The sequence below is a fragment of the Halichoerus grypus genome, chromosome 11, assembly GCF_964656455.1.
Source record: "Halichoerus grypus chromosome 11, mHalGry1.hap1.1, whole genome shotgun sequence".
NCBI classification, from domain to species: domain Eukaryota; kingdom Metazoa; phylum Chordata; class Mammalia; order Carnivora; family Phocidae; genus Halichoerus; species Halichoerus grypus.
In genome coordinates, this window is record NC_135722.1 from 87,697,120 (window position 1) to 87,713,674 (window position 16,555).

Here is a 16,555-nt window from a genome sequence, read left to right on the forward strand (position 1 = left end):
ACTGGTCCTCTAGTGTCTTACTTCCTTTGTTGTTTTACTAGTTTTTTTTACCAATATTGCCTAATTATGGTATTTTTCCTTTATTTTCGTTTGTTTGCTCCTGAATTGTTTCTGTTCTCTTTCTTTGAGTTTCTAGCACTTTGTTCTTCTGTAACCATGTTTCTTTAACATGTCACTTTATTACGAAGTGACCAGACATTTTATATCAAGTAAAGTTAGCTGTAGATTTTTATTTCTAGTATGTGCAGTATTGCATTGAGCATATGCTTATATTCTGGAGGCTAATCCTTCAAGAATCAGATATTAAAATCGGTATCATACCATCAACCTTTTTCAAAGAAATGGAACAAATAATCCTAAAATTTATATGGAACCAGAAAAGACCCCAAATAGCCAGAGGAATGTTGAAAAAGAAAAGCAAAGCTGGTGGCATCACAATTCCGGACTTTAAGCTCTATTACAAAGCTGTAATCATCAAGACAGTGTGGTACTGGCAGAAAAACAGATACATAGATCAGTGGAACAGAATAGAGAGCCCAGAAATGGACCCTCAACTCTATGGTCAACTAATCTTCGACAAAGCAGGAAAGAATGTCCAATGGAAAAAAGACAGTCTCTTCAACAAATGGTGTTGGGAAAATTGGACAGCCACATGCAGAAGAATGAAACTGGACCATTTCCTTACACCACACACAAAAATAGACTCAAAATGGTTGAAAGACCTAAATGTGAGACAGGAGTCCATCAACATCCTAAAGGAGAACACAGGCAGCAACCTCTTCGACCTCAGCCACAGCAACTTCTTCCTAGAAACATCGCCAAAGGCAAGGGAAGCAAGGGCAAAAATGAACTATTGGGACCTCATCAAGATAAGAAACTTTTGCACAGCAAAAGAAACAGTCAACAAAACCAAAAGACAACTGACAGAATGGGAGAAGATATTTGCAAATGACATATCAGATAAAGGGCTAGTATCCAAAATCTATAAAGAACTTCTTAAACTCAACACCCAAAGAACAAATGATCCAATCAAGAAATGGGCAGAAGACATGAACAGACATTTTTCCAAAGAAGACATCCAAATGGCCAACAGACACATGAAAAAGTGCTCAACATCGCTCGGCATCAGGGAAATCCAAATCAAAACCTCAATGAGATACCACCTCACACCAGTCAGAATGGCTAAAATTAACAAGTCAGGAAATGACAGATGTTGGCGGGGATGCGGAGAAAGGGGAACCCTCCTACACTGTTGGTGGGAATGCAAGCTGGTGCAGCCACTCTGCAAAACAGTATGGAGGTTCCCCAAAAAGTTGAGAATAGAGCTACCCTACAACCCAGCAATTGCACTACTGGGTATTTACCCCAAAGATATAAATGGAGGGATCCGAAGGGGTACATGCACCCCGATGTTTATAGCAGCAATGTCCACAATAGCCAAACTGTGGAAAGAGCCAAGATGTCCATCGACAGATGAATGGATAAAGAAGATGTATATATATATACAATGGAATATTATGCAGCCATCAAAAGGAATGAAATCTTGCCATTTGCAATGACGTGGATGGAACTGGAGGGTATTATGCTGAGCGAAATAAGTCAATCAGAGAAAGACATGTATCATATGACCTCACTGATATGAGGAATTCTTAATCTCAGGAAACAAACTAAGGGTTGCTAGAGTGGTGGGGGGTGGGAGGGATGGGGTGGCTGGGTGATAGACATTGGGGAGGGTATGTGCTATGGTGAGTGCTGTGAATTGTGTAAGACTGTTGAATCCAGACCTGTACCTCTGAAACAAATAATACATTATATGTTAAAAAAAAAAAAAAAAAAAAGAAGATAGCAGGAAGGGAAAAATGAAGGGGGGTAAATCGGAGGGGGAGATGAACCATGAGAGACTATGGACTCTGAGAAACAAACTGAGGGTTCCAGAGGGGAGGGGGGTGGGGGGGATGGGTTAGCCTGGTGATGGGTATTAAAGAGGGCACGTACTGCATGGAGCACTAGGTGTTATACGCAAACAATGAATCATGGAACACTACATCAAAAACTAATGATGTAATGTATGGTGATTAACATAACATAGTAAAAAAAAAAATCGGTATCCTAGGAGGCCTTGGTTTAAGATACAAAGGAGTACCAAAATGCTAGAAGGCCCTGGGGAGTTTCCTTTTTGAATACATTGCAAGCGACAGAATAAGAATATTTTCGTACTCTGCATTAGGGAAAAACAGGTAGAAGATTCATAAGAGCACATATCTGTAAAGTGCTTTAGAGTTTGTGGATACTTGTATTTCCATTATGTGAATTGGAATTCGAATCTTGATACAATCCTGTGAGGTATTGAGGATAAGGAGTGTATTTCTATCCCCTTCCACACCCTGTGTTAACAAATGGAGCCGCTGAGGCTCAGGGAGGTCAGACAACTTGTCTGAGGTTTCACAACTAGGATTCACTGAAGTCTTCTGACATCTGATGGTAATCGTGGCCAACACTTATGTAGCTCTTACTATGTGTCAGGTCCTGTACCAAGACATAGATTAACTCATTTGCGATTCAGTAACTCAAAATCAGAATTTGTCCCACTCTAGAACATTGAGTAGAGATAAAGTTTATTGTTCTCTCTCTCAAAACAAGTATTTATTTAATATGCTTAGCTTTTATTACAATAGGAGTAAATGAGAACATATTTGGATTTCCACAAGGCTTATACCAGCAGAAGAGAAATTAGGGCAAAAGCTGGGATAAATGGAGGCTGACAAGAAGTGCATAAAGGACCCGGCTTAATCACTTCTGCCATCATCCTTTCTAATGCCTCTCTAATTAATCCAGAAACTATCCCTCAGTCTTTCCTCATTACATATAAGCCATTACTCCAGACTCTGTTCCGTTACAGCACTTTCAGTCATCTTCCTTCTCCGCTCTGCTGTTCAGTCTTTCTCCCCGGGTGCTCTGCTGGGCTCTGCTTCTGTGTGCTCTGAACACACGTGCGCTCAAAGCTTTCCCTGTGCTCCCACTATTCTAGAACATGAAATTCTCTCCTCCCCAATTTAGCCACTTGTAATCCTCCTTGTGTTTCATGATTCAGGTGGTGACCTATTTACTCTGTGAGAGCTTCCCTGACCCGTCTCTCCCTAACCCCATCTCCTGTTTACCCCTAGCCAAATTGAATAGCAGCTCTGTCACTTGCTCACGAAATTGCCGTCTCCTCACAAGGGACAAGTATGTCTCATCCATCTTTCTCTCCCTCACAGAAGTTCATACAATGGTTGTATAATTAATTACTGTCTTAATATTTACTACTAAAATGAATTTTTAGAATACAACTTTTATCTGGTCATCCCTGGCTTCAGAAAACTTGAGTGATTTCCCTCTGTTCCAGAATTATGTATAATATCTTTAGTCTAGAATTTGAGGTGCTCTATAAATACTGGAACTAACTTATCTTTGTAACCTAATTCATATTTAGTGTCAGTAACCTGTTTCCTTACCTCTCAGTATACTTTGGGTTTCCCTCCTTCCCTTGACTGTGATCTTTCTCCTCCTGGAAATGACTTACTATGTTCTTCACAAAAGCTCTTCAGGCCACTGCTTCAAAAACTTGAATGTGCGTTCATTTTGCTTGACAGATAGTATTTAAACCTGTGTATCCTGATTCAGTGGGTCTAGGGCCAGACCTGAGGCTCTGCATTTCTAATAAACTCCCAGGTAATTCCATGATCCTGGTCCCAAGACTATGTTTTGAATAACAAGGGACTACATTTTAGTCTGCAGTAGCTGTTATTTGTGTCAATCATTTGGAAATAGTGTACAGTAATGAGTTCTCTTATTTTGAATTCGGTACTTCATTTTTTGTGTCTTTTTTCCACACCTGAATTGTTTTGCTTGTTGGCAGATATTTTATTTTATCCTAATTTACATCCTTTATATATAATGTTTGCTCTAAAACAGTTGACTGATAATTATAAACATGAACAATTTCTTTTTTTCTTTTTAAGATTTTATTCACTTATTTGAGATCAAGAGAGAGAGGGCAAGCACATGAGTGGGCCTGGGCTGGGAGGGGCAGAGGGAGAGGGAGAAACAGGCTCTCCACTGAGCAGGGAGCTCAACACAGGGCTCGATCCCAGAATCCTGGGATCATGACCTGAGTCAAAGGCAGATGCTTAACCGACGGAGCCACCCAAGTGCCCCAAACATGAACAGTTTCCACTATAGTAATCAAAAATGTTTCCTGACCCTCATGTATGCCCTTTAGCCAGTGCTAGGGGTAGTCCTCTAATCAGTCTTCTCCTTACCTGAAGTAAGAAAACATTTTTGGTCTTTTCCAGTATTACTCATTCCTTGATCAGAATTTATGGAGTGGATACTAACTAAGTCCTAGGGCTAAGACAGCAAACAGAATAGACAGAAATATTGTCATTTTGGGGTTTATATTCAAGTGTGATGAGAGGGAGAGAGGAAGGTGAACAAACAAGTAAAATATATAATATGGGGTAAGTGCTATGGAGAAAAATGAAGCCTAGAAGGGGGTGCAGGGTTTAGGAAGTGTGAGGATGTGGCTCATGTGGGGTTATAATTCCAAAGGAGGGTAGAGTGCTTGGGAAGGGCTCATTAGAAGGTTGCTTTTGAGCAGAGGCCTGAAGGAGATGAGGAGGGGAGCAATGCACTTATCTGGGGGGAGCTTTCCAGATGGGAACTGCAGATGTGAGAATGCTGAGCTGGATGTATGCCTGGCTTGGCACAGGATTTGCTGGAAGGCAGTTTGACTAGAGCAGTGAGTGACGTGAGATGTGGTTTGGAGGTGGGGGGGGGGGGTCAGGTTCTCCTTGGGGCCTGGGTGCTGCTGTACGGATTTTGGCCTTCATTTAAAATTAGATGGGAAGACATTAGAAGGTTTTTTTTTTAAGATTTTATTTATTCATCTGAGACACAGAGATACAGAGAGAGAGAGAGAGCATGAGCAGGGAGAGAGGCAGAGGCAGAGGGAGAAGCAGGCTCCCCGCTGAGCCAGGAGCCCGATGTGGGGCTTGATCCCAGGACCCTGGGATCATGACCTGATCCGAAGGCAGACGCTTAACCATCTGAGCCACACAGGTGCCCCGACATTAGAAGCTTTTGACAGAGCTGTCACTTGACTTGGCTGACCTTGTTTAGAGGATCACTTTGGTTGCTGTATTAAGGAAAGGAGAAGACATGGGTAGGAAAGAGAGACTAGCAGTGGCGATTGTAATGAGCCTGGCAAGAGACAGCGGTGGCTCAGAGCAGCACGGTAGCTGTGGAAGTGGGGAGACGTGATTGGATTCAGGATATATTTCTGGCCATGAAACCTGCAGGATTTTTAGACATACTGTGAAAGGTTTGAATAATTCAGCTAATTCTTAGAATAGAATGATTAGGATTTGGCTCTTGCCTTTCCAGTGAATTCTCTTGTTGCCACCATCACCCCCACAGACACATGTTAGTGCTTCACAGGATAGCCTCTAGACATTTTGTTAAATATGAGAGAAAAATAACAAGTGACCTGTCCTGTGCCATCAGCTGTCATTGGAAGACAAAACGTGATGCTTTCAGTCAGCCATATTGTTTTAACTTTTTATTTTGAATACTTATCATCTCAGAAGAAGGTGCAGAAATAGTACAGAGAAATCCCATTTACTCAAAACCCAACTTCTCCCAGTTTTAACATCTTACATAACATGTAGCACATTCTCCAAACCAGGAAATTGACGTGGTCACATTGCAGTGAGCGAGATTACAGACCTTACTCCACACTCAGCGGTTTTTGCATACTCTCATTTTCCTACCATGTATTTTTATACAGCATAGAGCACAGCCTTTTGGGTTTCAGGTGAGAGTTACTATTATTAATTATGGAATTCTCCTGCACTCTGGCAAACTATTGTCGAATTTATTCCTAATTGTGCTTAGATGTTAGATAATACAAGGGACAGATGAGTTGCACGGGGTATCCCCGGCTGGCTTTTCTACAGCATGGGCCTCCCCCTCCCCCTTCTTTTTCTCTTCCCTTCCTCTTTTCTTTCCTGTTCTTTTTCCCTTGCTCCCCCCCCACCGCCACCGCCGTGTTGTCTTTAGTACTAACCAAGGAAACGGTGGGAGGAAGGCTGTTTTTTAGTTCTATTTTTTTAAAAAGGGTGGCTTTGCCTTCTCTACTCTGCATAAACTTTAAGAGCCTCATTTCCTATTCAACGAAATCCATAAATCCACAGCTGTTCCACTAGTAAAAATTAACATGTTTTGTTCCTGCACATACTGGAATTCTCCATGGTTTTTCATATTTTAAAATTGTATCAATTCATTTTTTCTCTTACTGTGAACTACCACTTATCAACAATTTTATATTCAAAGCTATGTTCAGAAAGGAAGGAGAGAATAAATTTTATCAATAGCAGAAGATTTTGGCATGGTACATGGTAAATACTCTCTGGGTATCTTGAATCTGGCAATTCCTACTTGTGTGACCTTGGCAATCCCTTAAGCCCTCTGCCTTGGTTTCCTCATCTCCAAGATGGGAACAGTATTAGAATCAACTTCATAAGGTTATAGTAAAGACTATCTGTAAAATACTTAGAATTGTATCTAGCACATAGTAGCATTATTTTGTTTATTAAAACAAATATCTGAACGTGGATTTACATTGGTATTAGTAAAAAACTCATTTGTAACAGAAAATATGTTAGTCTCTTATAATTAATTTATTTCTTCAAATTTTAAGTAGGTAAACAGTACAGTACTGTTATTTAGTATGAATATTGAATCTCTTGAATACTTATATAAACAGTGTTACAATTTGAACACTTCGGTAACTTATAAAGGAGGAAGTCATACGCAGGAAAATTTAATTCTAGATTTTCAATTCTGAAAAACCCTTCTTTATTTTCTTCTCCTAATAGATGCTTAACAGATTGTTGTCTCAGAATTGTTCACGCAGAGGCAGGATAAACTGATACTTTTTTTCTTTTCTACATGTTAGTGGAATAACAATCACAGGTTGCTGCTAGTTTAGTGATTCAGCCTTTTACTGGTGATACTTCCTACTTGATCACTTTTCTTATTTCATTTGGGCCTAAAGTGCCCCATTTTTATTGGATACACTGTTTCCCATCTAGATAGCAAATATAAACAACCAAAGAATAAGTAACTTTCTAAAAGGTTGCCAACACAATAAATGCCAGTTTCTTCCTGGTGTTGTTTGAGCAGGACTGCTCACCTGTGTGAGGTTGATGGGTGGAGCTAGACTGGCCCAGCCTGTTCTTCGGGTGTGAGTTTGGGCTGGGCCGTTTGTGTGGTGCTGCGGAAGCAGCTCCTGCTCAGAGGGAAGGAGTAAGCTCCTGAAGGCGAGCCTCGTGCCCACACACAAGCCAGCTCGCCAGCTCGCCTCGGGTAGGGACCAAACACGGCAAAGAAAACTGGAAGAAAGGGGTGCCTGGAAACAGACCCGGAGCCTAAAAGTGCTGTGGAGATCTGACTCGGAGTTATCCTGAGGCAGATAAGGTCTGAGCTGTGTGACTGTGATTCATTCTACATGCTTTTACACGGAATGCAGAACTCTTGTGTCCTGTGTCCTGTCGGAACCACTGCTAAGTAGTCATTGCGAATAATTTTAAGTATCGATCCTAAAACCTGTGCCACAGCAAGAGGTAAGCATCTATCAGTTATTCAAATGCTTGTCTCCAGCAACATTCAGAATATTTCACTGAGTCTATTTTTACATTTTATTTGAGCATATGTTTCCTTGGTTGCTTTTAGGTGCATGGTTAGTCCCTTTATTATTCAGAAATAATTGAGTATTTGTCATGTTTATAGAGAAGATTAATTGTTGAAGTAGATTGTATCACATAGGTATTGGGCAATGTGTCTTACTTTCCTGGTCAGTTTCAGTAAATACCCATTTTTCTGTTTCAAATCAGCTTATTTCTTAATGTTTTCTAGACCTTGGGTTAATGTACAAAAGTATTCATGATTAAAAGAACATACCTTTGTATCATAAACAACCAGTATATTAAAAAACTTTTTCCTGGTGGGTTAATAATATTTCAATTATTGACTAATGGAAAATAGGCAGTAGTGATTTACTAAAAAGAATTTGGCAGACTGTATAAAAAAGCTGTTCAAATTAGCATAAGGAAGTAACCCTTCTGCCCTTTTACTTCAAGTACCCTGTGTTGTTTTTCCTCATTTGCATTAATAACCATCTCTGTCCATAAAATACGTGAATTAACTTTTTTCCTGTTGCAGAGATTTTTTTTTTTTTTTTAGCACTAGGGTAGAATTCCATATTTATGGTGTTTCTTTAGACCTTGGTGATAAATGCTTTTCTTTAAGGTAGCATAGAAACTGGAATGTTCTCTGAATCACAGATCAGCCCTGTTAAGCAGCTGAACGTTTTTCTGGAATGTTCCACTACCATTTAAATGATATCGGTATTTTAATTTTCAAAACCACAAATGCGGGAAATTTCAGAATTTATAGCTCTTTTTCATTGTCAATTTTTAAAAAAGCACCTGTTGCTCCTATGATAATGGCTTGAGACCATAACTTGTTTTTTTAAAGTAGTAGGTAGTACTGTATGGTATTCGGCAGAAGAGAGCAGAAATCTGAAGTTTCTTAGGTTAGGTTTACATTTAAGATGATTATAGGAGTTATACTAGAAAGCGATCCCATGTTTGTGTGCATCCTTCCTTAGTGATCTCAGCTCTGAATTTAGGAGCTACAACCAGATTTGATTAAGCCGGGTTTGGAAAGCCGACTCAGGTTCTGGCTAGCCCTGTGCTGTGGAGGACTCTAAACATTTTAGACCAAAGGTAAAGAGAAATTATAGTAGTAAAAAATAAGTGTCAATATGACACTTACTGAGGTAAGTGCTTGGCATATTAAATTTCATGTAAGCATTATAGTAACCCTGCCTGATAGGTATTATTATTGTCATTCTCATTGTGTATTTTTAGGAATTGAGACTTAAATAAGTAATATGCTCAAGAGCTTGCAAATTGGGAAGTGGTTACAGAGTGGGTTTAAACCCTCAGGTCTGTCTGACTTCAAAATCCATGTCTTATTTTCCATGCTAATGGTCCTTTTTTTTTTTTTTTTTTTGTAGGACAGGATTCTAAGACTTTTGCCTTTAAATAAAAAGTCCTCATTATCAGTTCCATGCTCTCCAAATATAGAACCTTGCCCCTCCAGCTCCTGCAAAAAAAAAAACCAAAACCAAAAAAAAACCCCAACCCACAAAAACAACCAAAAAACGACCTATCAGTGTTCCACACCAAACTTCATGGCTTAATAAAGTACAGAGGATTATATGACATCAAAGTGAATATGATTATACTTTAATCTACATTTAATCTGTTTTGAATCTAATAAAAAATTTAATTTCAAGAAAAGTTTTCACACTGCTAAGGTTCTAAATTTTCAGATTTCCAGAACTTCATGTAGTATTTTTGATAGTCTTCTTACCTTTGATATTACTGAATTCCTAAGAATATGTAGTTATTAGACTTTAATTTTTATAAGAGAGAATATATGGATAGATGTCTTCCTGAAATAGTTTTTAAGCTTCATATCAAATAGTACTAGTTCATCCTGGAAAAATAAGATCCTGGATTATTTAAAAATCCCTATTAGAGATACTTCTATAATCTGTATATTATATCCCATTCCTGTGTTAGAATCCTTTAGTGTCAGGAATTTATATCCACCTCATGTTTCCTCCTACTCTTCTCTGCTAAAATGCAAATCTTTTTGTTCTGTATTTAGAAATGCAATTAGTCAGTCTTTTATATAATAACTGAGGTGGTAAAGTCACCAAGTTTAAAAAAAATTTTGCTTCTTTTTTATACAGAGTTGAAAAACAAAACGAATCACATTTATTTTAATTTGTAATTTAAATTTTAATAAGAAACTATCAATTTTAGCAAGAAGAATGTATAGCTTATTTATATCACACTAAAATCAGATAAGCTAAATTTGAGCCTTCTTTGATATTACTGAAATTTATAGCTCCTGGAAAAGTAAATGTATAATGTACATAATGAGAGTGTCTTACCTTAACCTGATGACCATTTTCCCGAGGGAACTGTGATTTGTAAAGATCTAACATACCATGCCCTTTCCAACTTATAATTTGTACCCCTCTAGGAAGAGCAGCAACATGATGTTGCTTTGGTTTCATTCTTCACTCTGAAAAAGAGATACATTTTTTATTCAGATACTCAAATATTTTTCTTAACCACAGGCATCCACATAAGAGTTGTGCTGAATATTCTGAAGAAGCAGTTTGTTGCCTGTTTCTGCTTCTCTTTTTCCAAGTGAATTGTTCTTATCTCTTCTGTGTCTGAAAGATTCTTCTCTAAAATTTACTATAGATTTATCTTCTGGATGCCTTAGTGTCATCTATCTGCATTCCGGAGAGTAATGCCTTTTGAAATGCTTCTTCTCTCTCCTAAGTAAATGGAAGCATACTTGACTTATGTAACTGTTAGTAGCTTTCCAGTTTTTCAATCAAGAGCCATTACTGTCAGTGCTATTTTTAATTTAGCATTGTACATGACATTTCTCAAATACCTGGTTTCCTCCCTTTGAGGTTGGAATGTACAGATATCAAAACTGTTACAGTCGTCCACATTCCAGAACCTCATCCCTGAGCTGGTCTCAGATATTTTCTCTGTGGGGTAGTCCCTTGCAGCTGTTACACACATCAGTTAGAGAACTGTTTTTTTCTCTTAACTTCCAAAATTGTTTATGATATATTGATCAAAAGCGATTCTGTACTTTCTTGTCCCACAACAATTTCACCAGAATATTAAGATTTAATACTCAAATTTATATAAAGATTTTCTTGGACATCTACTTTTGGTGGTGGGCAGAGAGGGAGAGGCATGAAATTCAAGGCTGTAACTGCTGTATTCCTGCTTTAAAAATGAGAAGTAGTTCCTAGGGAGACAGTGAGGATTTTACATTTTGAGTAGAAATCTGATAGAAATAAGTTTTTGGAAGTTCAGAACCTATAGATAATATTTACTGTTTTTTCCTAATACTGCAGTAAATTCTGGAAACCTAATTCAAAAATTAATCTTTATAAAGTATATAAAAACAGTACTATAAGTGGCCATTGTACTATGTACCAAGGATTTACTAGCAAATCAAAGAAATAATAGTAAAGGGGCACCTGGGTGGCTCAGTCCTTAAGTGTTGACCTTCGGCTCAGGTCATGATCCCAGGGTCCTGGGATCGAGCCCCGCATCAGGCTGCCTGCTCCACGGGAAGCCTGTTTCTCCCTTTCCCACCTGCCCGCTTGTGTTCCCTCTCTTGCTGTGTCTCTCTCTGTCAAATAAATAAATAAAATCTTAAAAAAAAAAAAAAAAAAGAATAGTATGTCATATGATATAATCAACAATTGTGAATGCCTTTAACAATTAAAGATAGTACAATTATGCAGCAAGTTCTGGAAATAGTTATATAAGCATGTTGTATAAATTAGTTATGTAAGAACTCTTTACTACTATTTTAAGCTTTCATGGAGAAAAAGAAATAAAATGATTCAACTAAAATTATTTTTACTTAAAAAGTGCTAAACCATATACTGTGCATAAAACAGTTTTACATTTAGCAGTGATCTATCTTAAATCTTTATACCAGCCTTTTCCAGGGTGATTTAGAAAGCCTAATTTATTTGTTTATATAGCTCTTTAATGAAGTTTTAAATGATACCCTTTCTTTCCTTCTGATGAATTTTCCTACAGCAAAGATATTTTCCACAGACTTGAGAGCTTTCTATGCTGTTCTAACATTTTATTTTGCCAGAGTATTTCATGATTTCTCAGGTATTTTCAGGAAATTTCAAATTCATAAATTGCCTGGATAAACTTCTCATTTTTCATATTATTAAACTGACATCTAGACTGGTCAATTATCTCATCTAAAATCCAACAGCAAGTTATTGGCAGAATCAGGACTAAAACACCGTATCTCCACATTCATGGTCCAGTACATTTTCACCTGCTGATGCTTGGCCAATAATAGGTATGATTGGATGGGTGACCTTCATTGGACTATTTGTTTTATTATTGGAAAGGCATAAAAGCTTTCAATTACTAGGCCATTGATTCAAGTATGTGTTTGTAAATCTTTAAATAGAATTCCTAACATTTTATGCTTATTGAATATTTTTACCACATACAAAAACCATATATTTAGATAGTATAGGATAGCACCAAATAAACTAAAGAAAAGAAATTGAAATATGAGTCTTAGGTCATCCTGATAATTGGAGCTGGAAACATAGAAAAGAGGAAAAGTGTCATTCTGATAACCTTTATTACATTTAAAAGTCATCACATTGAATATAATGGGAGATTAATTAGATTTTATTTAATATACTTGTTCTTGTGACTTTTTTTTTTTCTTGAGAGAGAGAGAGAGCAGAGTGAGAGAAAGAGTGTGAGCTGGGGGGAGCGACAGAGGGAGAGGGAGAAGCAGGCTCCCCGCTTAGCAGGGAGCCCGACACGGGGCTTGAACCCAGGACCCTGGATCATGACCTGAGCCGAAGGCAGATGCTTAACCAACTGAGCCACCCAGGCGCTCCGTGTTCTTGTGACTTTCAAGAAGAAAATTCTAGTGATCAGATACTCGTTTATATTTTGAGTTTAAATCATTTAGAGTGTGATGCTAACACTAACTGAGTCCAGATTGGTTAACACATGTAAAGCACTGGCACAGAGTAAGCACTCAATAAATATTAGCTATACTGTAATTATTGTTATGATATTACTGTATCATAGATAGTACTGTTTCTAGATTTTCCTTCAATTTTTAAAAAATATCTAGTTTAGGATTCAATTTATGTTTTTTATCACTGGGTTTGGAACAGGCCATGGGTAGAGCCAGGTTGAGGAAAATCTAACACAAGATAGACCAGAAGATTTTCAGAGATAAAAATAGAGTCAGTGACAGAATTTCTTGGACAGGTCCTTATTCCATCAAGTAAATACTTGCTCTTAAGTTTGGTGTGCAAGAAACTCTTTTACTCTGATTTGGAGGGTGTTTTTTGTAAGATCAAAACAACACATCATCAAAATTATTTATGTGTATTTTCACTTATTGACTTAAAGAACTTCCTTTATGTCATTGTTCATCCTAAAAGCTTTGTGTATGTTAAAGTTCTCTTATATTATGCAAAAGGAAAAGTTACAAAGGTTCTGTAGTACTGGAAAAATTGTTTTGGGTTCAGTTTATTTTGTGACTTATATTTGAGTCACATTAGAATCTTGCTCAACTCTCTAGAAATTTTTCTTTAAAAGGTTTGTAGAATTATTATTCTTGTGAATCACAGCTTAATTTCCGAGTTCATTTAGTTTCAAATAAAAGCTTTGTTGGTTAGTTTGAACTAATTTAATTGATCCTCAAAGCTATAAACTAAATGAGAATTATATTAAATTTTCTCTGGCGTGAGTGTTTACGTTGGTTCCAAAGCTATGTTTCTCAGTTGCCCAAAGATCCTTTCAGGACATATGACAGTGCATGCTAAAAATAAGTTAATTTTTGTATCTCTTGTCAATATCCCTATTAATAAATGTGAAAATACTAAGTAACACAGTTCACTTCAGCTCCTTACTTAAGACTGCAAATCTAAATCTATGCCATATTTTTTGCTGCCATTTAAGGTATCAGTACCCTATTACAGTTTTTTTGTTTTTGGAATTATTTGTCTACACTTGTACCGTATAGAATTATTTTGTTTGTGTTCCTTTATTGAAAGTCACTTCTAATATGTTTACAGTACTCCCTTGTTTATTACAGTTTCTGAGATGGAACTTTGGCTTAAGACTTTGTTTTTTTTAATTGCTATTTCCTTCTCACGTCTCTTGCACTCATTTACATCCGTGCAAAGGATACAGGGGAAGTAGGAGTAAAGGGAACTTACCATAGAAGTATAAAAGCAAGACTTTTATTTATTTATTTATTTATTTATTTAATTTATTTATTTTATTTTATTATGTTATGTTAGTCACCATACAATATATCATTAGTTTCTGATGTAGTGTTCCATGATTCATTGTTTTCATATAACACTCAGTGCTCCATGCAGTATATGCCCTTCTTAATACCCATCATCGGGCTTAAAAATGGGTATAAATTTAGTTTGCCACACTCAAAGCTTAAGCAAGACAAACTAAATGATCTTCTTAAGAGGTGCAAAGAAACCATGTGATAAATGTCAACAGTTCATTTTATTTATCTTAGCAATTAAACATAGGGAATTTCTTTAATATAGTTAAGGTTTCCATCCAAGAACCCCAAGAAAATTTTATTCAGAATGGTGAGACTTAAGAAACACCTATTTAAATCAAGAACAAGATAATTGTTCATTGGAGATTCAGTGATATTAAATAAGAAGCTAAAGGCCTGGAAAGTAAGAAGCAAATCGGCACATCTTTGCTGATGATTGTCTACAAATCCAAAAGAATCTACAAATTATTAGAACAGAATTGAGCATGGTTACTGAACAAAAACTATTTGGTGACCGAAATAGCACCCAACATTAATTGAGTTTTTTCTGTCTAGTACTAAGTGCCTTATACTCTTGTTTAATCCTCACAACATCACAATTCTGTTAGGTAGATTTTTAACTTTTTCCTAGATGAGGAAAATGACGGACTGAGAGTTACATACTTGCAGGGACACAGCTGGAAGGAAACAGCGGTCCTTCACAGCACAGTCATTGTGTTTTTATATACCAGTGACAATTAGAAAATATAATTTAGAAAATAGTACCATTTACATTAGCAGCAAAAATCATAAAGTTCCCGAAAATAGCTATAACAAAAGTTCGTATGACTTTTATGGGAAAAGATGAGAAAAATTTACTGAAGGACATGAAAAATCAATCAAATAATTGGAGAGATTTACTGTGTGTGTGGACAGGAAGGCTCAATATCATAAGCCAGTTCTCATCCAAAATAATCTATAATTCAATGCAGCTTTAATCAGATTCCCCCCCCCCCAATTTTTTTCCTCCTTTAATTTGGCAGGCTGATTCTAAAATTCATATGAAAGAGTAAAAGGCTAAAAAATATAAAGGCAATTTTAAAGAATAAGTAGAGGGGATTCCGTTCTAGATATTAAGACTTGTAAAGTGCTAGAACTTAAGAAATTGAGGTATAAATGGAGAGAGAGACTGAAAGAATCGAGAGAACTCAGAAACAGACCCCTGACACACCATACACATGTTTCATTTAAGAATCAATCTTAAAAATTAGTGGTCAAAAAAGAGTATTCAGTAGAAGGTGATGAAATTACTGGTTATGCAGAAGGGAAAAAATAATATGATTCTATCTTAACCTCACTCTAACCGTACAAAAAAGTTCAAAAAAACCAAAAAAAGTGAAAAAGGTTTAGAGGAAATAGGACAATATGTTTTTGACCTTACACGTTTCCTTACTGGAAAGATATCTTAAAGCATGGAAACCATACTTAAAAACATTTTAAAATTTGTGCAATAAAAGATAAGCCACAGACTGGGAGAAGATGTTTGTAACATGAATAATTAACAAAGGATTCATTTCCAGATTATATAAAGAATTCTTACTCATCAGTAAGAAATATGGTTGAAAAATAATATACTCTACAATCCAACAATCCCACATCTAAACTTGAGTGTCAGAGAAGTTCTCCCGTATGTGCCCAGGGAGACACTTAGAAGATTGCTCGACGCAATATCAGTGGTAATAACAAAAACTTGGGAACTCCCTCAAGACAGTCAGTAGGAGAAGAGAAGTCTAAATTGTGGTATATACTTATAAGGGAATACTATAATGTAGTTAAAATAAATATACTGAATCACGATTATATTTTCTGAAAATATATAATTTTGGAGAAGGTTTAATATAGTATGATTCCATTTCTGCAGATTTTAAAAACATTTAAAATAATAGGATATATTCTTTACGGTTACATACATGTATAAAGTATAAAAACACACGTGGTCAGTTAGCCAACATATAGTAATAAAAATAAGGCAGTTTTACAGTGTTCCCCTAAATGGCAAGTTAGAAAAATAGATAAATAGAAAGCAATTACAGAAACCTATACTAAGATGTGTCTGTTCATTATCTGGATTGTGGTGGTGGTTTCAGAGGTATGTGCATATGTCGAGATGTATTGAATTATATATTTTAAACGTGTAGTTTATTGTATGTCAAGCATACCTCAATAAAGCTGTTCTAAAAATTTAAAAAAATATATGTGGTAATAATACTGCATTCATGATAAAGGTTCTCTCAGTATGAGAATAGGATCGGAGAAGATAACCGGGTTCTGTATTTGTAGTGCTTAGTTTTTTTAATTTAAAAAAAGGAAAAATAAATCTGAGGAAATAATATGGCTAAATGTTAAGATTGAAAAAGCTAGATGATGTGTACATTGATATTGTCATATTATTCTCTTAAACTTTTCTGTATAGTCAAATATTTTTTAAAGTAAACATACCTAACCTACAAAGGGCTCTAATACTTCTACTCCTTAGCTCTTAATT

At 36.5% G+C, this 16,555-nt stretch overlaps 1 protein-coding gene across 7 annotated transcripts in view; it reads left to right on the forward strand.

Moving 5' to 3' along the window:
* The window catches only part of ARHGAP32 (Rho GTPase activating protein 32), a 311,464-nt gene that overhangs the window by 245,662 nt on the left and 49,247 nt on the right, over nucleotides 1-16,555 (forward strand). Inside the window, exon 1 of one of the 7 annotated variants that reach the window (XM_036086118.2) lies at nucleotides 7,274-7,664. The exons of the other annotated variants lie outside the window; for them this stretch is intronic. The gene's annotated coding sequence lies outside the window, so the exon portion shown is untranslated. Of the gene's footprint in view, nucleotides 1-7,273; nucleotides 7,665-16,555 lie in introns of those variants that run through there. 7 annotated transcript variants of the gene reach the window in all.